A 7,897-nucleotide genomic window follows, 5' to 3' on the forward strand; every position below is an offset into this window, starting at 1 on the left:
TTATTTTTATTTATTTATTTAGTTATTTATTTTTGAGACTGAATCTCACTGTCATCCAGGCTGGAGTGCAGTGGTGCATTCTCGGCTCACTGCAACTTCTGTCTCCCGGGTTCAAGCGATTCTCCTGCCTCAGCCTCCAGAGTAGCTGGGATTACAGGCGCCCGCCACCATGCCCAGCTAATTTTTGTATTTTTAGTAGAGACGGGGTTTTAACATATTGGCCAGGCTGGTCTCAAACTCCTGGCCTCAAGTGATCTACCTGCCTTGGCCTTCCAAAGCGCTGGGATCACAGGCATGAGCCACCGCACCCGGCCCTAAAAGCACATTTTTTTTCTAATTTTGGGAAGCAACAGGTACTCTGATTATTGAAAGTAGCTTCTTTTTCACTTGAAGTCATGATCTTCCCATTCTACTCTACTTTTCTTTCCTTCCTTCATTTTTCCTCCCTCTTCCACACTTCCTTTCTTTCTTCCTTCTTTCCTTCCCTTTATCCTCTTTTCCTATTTTCTTCCTTTCTTTTTCTCTTTTTTGAAAGGAAAAAGAAGAAAAAAGAATTGCCTTAGAAGGAGGCAATCACTGAATCCTAATCTGTTAAGGGTTGTTAATAACTTCTAGTAAAACACGGGGGCCATTTAGTTGCAACATGTAGCTTCATGTGTATTTGAGACAAGGAATACTGCACATTCTGTTGACTTCAATACCAGATTTATGACTAGGTAACTATAAATTACTGAATATTCCAACCCTTGTTGGGAGACCATAGATCAACTTGTTGGACCTCAGGAGAATTGAGTAATGGCAATACTTAGTTTGAATTCTACACACGTGGTAAGATGGTATACACATGCTATTCACTATGCAAAAAGGAGAAGTTCATAATCTTTCTTGATAGCCTCATTATAGTTAGAGGACAAAACAGGAAGTGCCATTGTTAAAGGGCAGAAACATAAAAGTTATGTTCTTAAAAACACCTTGAACCTTCCTCCCCATGATATTTTGCATGCAGGAACTTTGGGTGGGACCATATGGCTTCCTGCATTTTCTTCAATCAAAGTGGTAAAATTTGTTTTTGTTTTAAAATACAGTTTAAAGGAGAGATACTTAGCCATTTCAGAAGAGAACAACATTCAGTTCCTTTTAGATTTTTATGAGCATATGTGATCATTTGTCATACGTGGCTAAAAAATGACCAGTACTGATGAAGTGCTATTTTATTTTTAGAGATATGCCTCAGTACACTTTCCCAAAATAATAACAAAAAAAAAATCTCTGCTTCCTTCCAGGAAAGTTTTGTCCATGGCTAAATGTGGGTGCATATACTTTCATGACAAAGACTATCTTTTCATCCAAATATACTGATGATGAGAAGCTTGAGTGCTATGGTCTCTGAAACTGGCAAAGTAAAATTCCATTTCCTCTGTTCTTTGTGCACAAAAACTAATATGTCATTTTTATAATACTTGTTGGCTTGAATTAATATTTTAAATAAAGACAAAAATGTCATAAACCTGAAAAATGAAGGGAAAGTCAGGAAAGAAATAATATATTAAATAAGTATCTTGGTCTTTAAACATTTATTTCTAACCCTCTAGATTTTCTCATAGCCCATGTCTGAAGGTAAACAAATACTCTAGGATGAAACGAATCATTCAGGCTGGGCCCAAGGCCTCAGGCCTGTAATCCCAGCACTTCTGGGAGGCCAAGGCAGGAGGATCCCTTGAGCCCAGGAGTTTGAGACCAACCTGGGCAACATAGTGAGACCTCCATTCTACAAAAAAAAATAAAAATAAAAATAAGACACATGTGATGGCACATGCCTGTTGTCCAAGCTACTCAGGAGGCTGAGGTGGGAGAATTGCTTGAGCCCAGGAGCTTGAGCCCAGGAATAACCGGGTTATTCTAATGTATTGAGGGAACATTTTCAGCCAAAATGCTTAATTAGAAGTTAATTTTGAGGGATGGGCAGGGTGAAAAAACCTAATTGAATTTAAAAATTTTTGAAAACCTAAAAATATAGAAATCACTTTTGTTTTTTCTTTGAAACGGAGTCTTGCTCTGTCGCCCAGGCTGGAGTGCAGTGGCGCCATCTCGGCTCACTGCAAGCTCCACCTCCCAGGTTCACACCATTCTCCTGCCTCAGCCTCCAGAGTAGCTGGGACTGCAGGCGCCCGCCACCACGCCCAGCTAATTTTTTGTATTTTTAGTAGAGATGGGATTTCACCATGTTAGCCAGGATGGTCTCGATCTCCGGACCTCGTGATCCGCCCGCCTTGGCCTCCCAAAATGCTGGGATTACAGGCGTGAGCCACCGTGCCAGGCCACTAGAAAGGCCGCTAGAAATCATTTTTTTATTAGTAAGCTGTCATCATACTACAAACAGCTTAATGCAGTAACAAAGTAAAAGACATAATGGACCAGGAAAAGACATAATGGACCAGGAAATTAAGATAAAACACTTCTCTACACACACCTAGATCCAGTCAAGTACTTGACTAAAGAAAGACACCTTTTTTTGTATCTTTCTTTTTTTAAAATATATAATTTTTAAATTTAAATTTAAATTTAATTTTTTTTTTTTAAGTTCCAAGGAACCCACGCAGGATGTGCAGGTTTGTTACATAGGTAAACATGTGCCATGGTGGTTTGCTGTACCTACCAACCCAACACCTAGGTATTAAGGCCAGCATGCATTAGCTGTTTTCCCTAATGCTCTCCTCCACCTATGTATCTTTCTTTGTGGTCTTAAATACATTTGGGTTTCTTATTCCTTACATAATGATTTCTGTATACAATCTGTGGAAAACAAAACATTTTCTGACTTATCTATTGTAGATTATGGTAAGACTGGCTTTAATGAAAAATAGGCATTTTGCAGAACTATTAAGCTAGTCTAAGAATAGATGATATTGTACTGAATCTCCTAATCTAGCAATCTATTCAAACCCTTTTTGGTTTTTTCCTACCATTAAAGTGTGGAAGAGGTAATGGCCTAGGACCAGAATGGAGGTCTTTCATCTTTCATGTTTTATTGTAACAGATTTACTTGAAATTACATTTTGCACCTGCAGAAACTAAGAGAAGAAGCAAGAATCAGCAGAGTAGAAGGGGGAAAGGGGATAATCAGAGCATCTCAACGTTTTAGAGTTTGATGTGATCACTGGACATTTAGGTTAGCCTTTTGCCTTTTCTCTTTAGAAGATTGTGGTGCTTCTGTCCAATTTTTGTTTTACAAGATGAGTTGGAAATTTAATGGGCTTTATGTATGCAGCTGGAATTTTGAAATAGAAAACTAAAAGGGAGATGCACTGGCCTGAAGGATCAAAGTTCTATTAAAACAAACAAACAAACAAACAAAAAAAAAAACTGAGTTTGTTATAGGAAAAAGCTTTAAAAACTAATATTTTAAAAACATTTTACAGTTTACAAAGCACTTTTCTATAAAATTATTCATTTGAACATACAATGAGGGAGGTCCAGGGTTAAAGCATGAGTTACTGACAGAGCTGTGACCATAAACCATGCATCTTTTTTTCTTTGTTCTTTTTTTGAGACAGGGTCTCGCTATGTTGCCCACGCTGGTTTCAAACTCCTGGGTTCAAGCAATCCTCCTGCCTTGGCCTCCTAAAGTGCTGGGATTGCAGGTGTGAGCCACCACACCCGGCCTGCATCTTGTTTCCTTGTCTAAGACTCTTTGCATTATCTGTCTCCCTCTTTCCTTCCCCCTTGCTCCTTCTTTCATGAATGATTCTGATATTTACTTTATGGATGCTAAACATAAAAGACTAAAAGCTTTTTGAGGACAAATTTGGTATCCTACTTATCTTTGCATCTCTGGTATTGAACAGATCCAAAGCTGGTGTTTGGTTAATGGTTTTGAATGGATAAATGAATGAAATAAAAATTAAAAAACAAATTAAAACAGAGAAACAATTTTTCAGATTTTAAAATAAGTAAATGAAAAGAGCAGAGCAATATTATAGTTTTTATATAACTTTGGAATGTCAAATGCTGTATTATCTGCTATGCATTTATCTACCATATCTATCTGTCTGTCTGTCTGTCTATCTATCTATCTATCTATCTATCTATCTATCTATCTATCTATAATTTATCTTGCTAGCTTCACTCCAAATAATTCATTTTATCATCCATTATTATTTACAAATTCTCATCGCTTCTCGGCCTTTTGGCTAAGATCAAGTGTACAAATTCTCAGGTCAGTAAGTCATAATTATAACTTGGGAAAATGTGTCCTATTTTATTGATAACACAGAAGTTTACAATTTATTCTTCAGTACCATAAGGTTTATGGGAACACAACAAATAAAAATGGTCACAATTATTTGTCATGTCCAGAAGAGTACAAGACTGTGACCACTAATTCATGTCATATTTATATCAGTTTTACTTACTTATGGCTATTATATTTCCTTTGTGAATTTCACAGTTTTATGAAAGCATTAACTGATCTTTTTATATTACTCTATCTTCATGGCTTATCCACATCTAGATTTCAACTGGCCATGCTTAGATAAAGCATATTTCCATATATATTTTTTTCTACCTTCATGTCTAGGTAGAGATCCTAGATATGTTGAGCTTTATTTTATTTCTGCAAATGTAAGTAAACTTTTGTACATGTGACTTGGAGAAAAATTAGAGGAAGAATTTATTTATTGTCCATTTAAGACTAATAATTATTGGGTTCGTATACTAGGAAGTTATACTAAGAAAAAGACTGTCAAAGAAGACACAAATTTTACAAAGCCAAACTCATAAAACATATAAAGATGATGACATATCCAGGATCAGATTTAGATTCTCTAGATCCATCCCAAAGAAGAAAATACCAAAAAAATAGCCCAAGCTGTAACTTTACCAATTTAGTTACTGCTGTCAAGAAACATTGCACAATGCCATCTAGTGACGAGTGACCAATGTATGATTAATCACCTAGAGATGACTGGATGAGGAGGGGGAAATTCCCAGGATTTTATGTGTAAGAGGGAAAGTCCTTCTGAGAGAATTAAAATGGATAGAGATTAGTTTTATTTCTCCAGGTACACTTAGTGCATGACAATTTATCACCGATCTGAAGCTTGGTAGTTTTTATTTTGAAATACTGTATTGCCACCTACCTCCAAATCTGCAGCTCTACCTCCTTCTGCAGCTGCCCTTCATTATCCCGTCCGCAGTTGAACTCAGAACTGTGTGTTCTCCAAGCTGTAGCCCCCCATCTAATGACTGGAGGTGGAGCACTTTAGAAACCAGTCTCAACAAACTAAAAAAAAAAAAAAAAAGGACTTCAAAAAAGGGAACCAAGTTGATTCTTAAAACAATCCATGCCACATTAAAAATAAAAACAATAAATACACTTGGAAGTTCAAAGAGTAAAACTAAAATGGACTAGAGGAAATCATCTTTGTTTTTCTCAGCCAATGACTGTGCAGACCTGATGCTGTCTTGTTCTTGTACCAAATCCTCCTTGAAAATACCAGAGACCTCTCTCTGAATGGCCATAACATTATACCCTAAGGGAAATAATTTTCTCCAACATTTCTCATCTTCTGTAAACAGATGGCATATATATATATATAGAGAGAGAGAGAGACAGAGAGAGAGAGAGAGAGAGAGAGAGAGACCAACAATCTGCCAACTGTGGAATTCTTATAGTCTGATAGTTTCTTTTTGGTTAATTTTCCATGACTAAATTAACTAGTGTTGCTGCCATAGATACATTTAAGAAAATCAGACACTTTGCTGCCTTTAGGTATATCTGTCTGAAACTCAGCAGGAATATTTCAGTTGCCTTAGAAAAATATCCAGTTAACAAACTTTGTGAAGTGAAAAGAAAACCTTATCAAAATCTCCAGCTTCAAGTACATTTAGTTGTTTTCTTTTTATTGTTGCTTACATGCTGTGATTGGAGCACAATGTGAGGAAATTGCATAACCATTATTTCCACAAATCAAAGCTATTGAGACATGGGAAGGCCATGTGGAGCTGCTGCATGAAATGTTGATTTTAAAAATTCCACTCTGCCTTTATGTCTAAAGTCTTCTCTTCTTTTAAGTATCAATGGTTTCTTCAGTCATAAGCGTCGCTAGGATGTGTTTCGTTTGTTTGACTGCTTTTAAAATCAGAATGAGCCATAGGTCAAATAACATTTTTTGAAAAGTATTTTCTCTATGTGTCTTATATTTTTCCTTAGTTCCACTTTATTTGGTTATTTTTAATATTTTGGGAGTAATCTAGGCAAAGAGTCTTAATTGTTTTTTTTCTTTTTTTGAGATGGAATCTCTTTCTGTTGCCCAGGCTGGAGTGCAGTGGCGCAATCTCGGCTCACTGCAAGCTCCGCCTCCCAGGTTCACGCCATTCTCCTGCTTCAGCCTCCCGAGTAGCTGGGACTACAGGCGCCTGCCACCATGCCCAGCTAATTTTTTTTGTATTTTTAGTAGAGAAGGGGTTTCACCTTGTTAGCCAGGATGATCTCGATCTCCTGACCTCGTGATCCGCCCACCTCGGCCTCCCAAAGCGCTGGGATTACAGGCGTGAGCCACTGCGCCCGGCCAAGAGTCTTAATTCTTAATGCATTAGAACCATCAAGAAAACTTTCAGTGCAACTTCCATGTCTCAGCAAAAAGTTTTGGTGTCCTCAGCTCGATCCATTCCCAGGTTTGTGGGGACTAGGGAATCCTTTCACTATTATTTTACATTTTAAAATATTCCTAATCAAGTTCAGGGCAGTGGTGTATGCCTGTGGTCCCAGCTGCTCGGGAAGCTCATGAGAGAGCATCACCGGAGCCCAGGAGTTTCAGTCCAGCCTGGGCAACACAGCAAGACCCCATCTCTAAAAAAAGAAAAGAAAGAAAACAGTAGCCAGTCAGATGGCTATGTAGGTCAAAGAAAGCCTGAATGAATCATATGAGAGTGAAGAAAAACATTTGTTATTCCTAGCTTTCTGTGTTCCTCTTTTGCTCCAGCAGAGCTTTGGTTGTGTACTCTAATACTGATACAACACTGCTTTCCTTGGAGCCACAGCTACTGCTGAGAACTCAAAAACTTCTCCCTTTGCAGTGAACACATCTAGATTTGGGCTGGGGATGGGATGAAGATCTCTAACACCTTCCTGGAAATCGAGAAGTGCAAATAGGTAATTTTCCTTTTTTTTTTTTTTTTTTTTTTTTTGAGATGGAGTCTCGCTCTGTCACCCAGGCTGGAGTGCAGTGGTGCAATCTCGGCTCACTGCAACCTCCACCTCTTCCTGGGTTCAAGCGATTCTCCCTGCTTCAGTCTCCTGAGTAGCTGGGCACCCGCCACCACACCCGGCTAATTTTTTTAGTTTTAGTAGAGACGGAGTTTCACCATGTTGGGCAGCCTGGTCTTGAACTCCTCACCTCAGGTAGATCCGCCCACCTCGGCCTCCCAAAGTGCTGGGATTACAGGCGTGAGCCACCGTGCTGGCTTGGTAGTTTTCTTAAGAGTGAAAGAAAGCTTTGTTTTGAGATGTTCTGCTGGGGTATTCTGGTAGCTCTTTCAGTGTTTAAACTCATTCCGAGTCTGCAAAAATGGCATAATATTTAGCTGTGCTTTGACACTTTTCAGCACCTGGGATATAATGAGCATAAATATCTTTTTAGGTTTCTAGATCAAAGATTGTTTTCTTCTGTAATGTTTATCCTCAAAGAAGTGTTTCAGTGTTCTGTAAAGTAAATTTCAGAGATTATAAGGCCAAAATAGCGATTATAGCAAAAATCTATGATCAGTTACATTGTCTAATTTTGAATTACAGTGGCAGCTTTTCTCTTTTCTTTAAATTTGGTGCTATTTCTTCCCATCATTTCCACCCCTGGGATTTTTCTGGTGAGAGATGTATATAATTGCCTCTCTGCCCACA

At 38.2% G+C, this 7,897-nt stretch overlaps 1 protein-coding gene and 1 pseudogene across 1 annotated transcript in view; one reads left to right on the forward strand and one right to left on the reverse strand.

The window, feature by feature from the left end:
* The window catches only part of SLC39A10 (solute carrier family 39 member 10), a 164,560-nt gene extending 159,314 nt beyond the window's left edge, over positions 1-5,246 (reverse strand). The window contains exon 1 of the mRNA XM_050752321.1: positions 5,139-5,246. The gene's annotated coding sequence lies outside the window, so the exon portion shown is untranslated. The remainder of the gene's footprint in view (positions 1-5,138) is intronic.
* On the forward strand, positions 4,171-4,323 carry LOC126933326 (uncharacterized; annotated as a pseudogene).
* Positions 5,247-7,897: the final 2,651 nt, after the last annotated feature.

The sequence above is a fragment of the Macaca thibetana genome, chromosome 12 (genome assembly GCF_024542745.1).
Source record: "Macaca thibetana thibetana isolate TM-01 chromosome 12, ASM2454274v1, whole genome shotgun sequence".
In the NCBI taxonomy this organism is placed as follows: Eukaryota; Metazoa; Chordata; class Mammalia; order Primates; family Cercopithecidae; genus Macaca; species Macaca thibetana.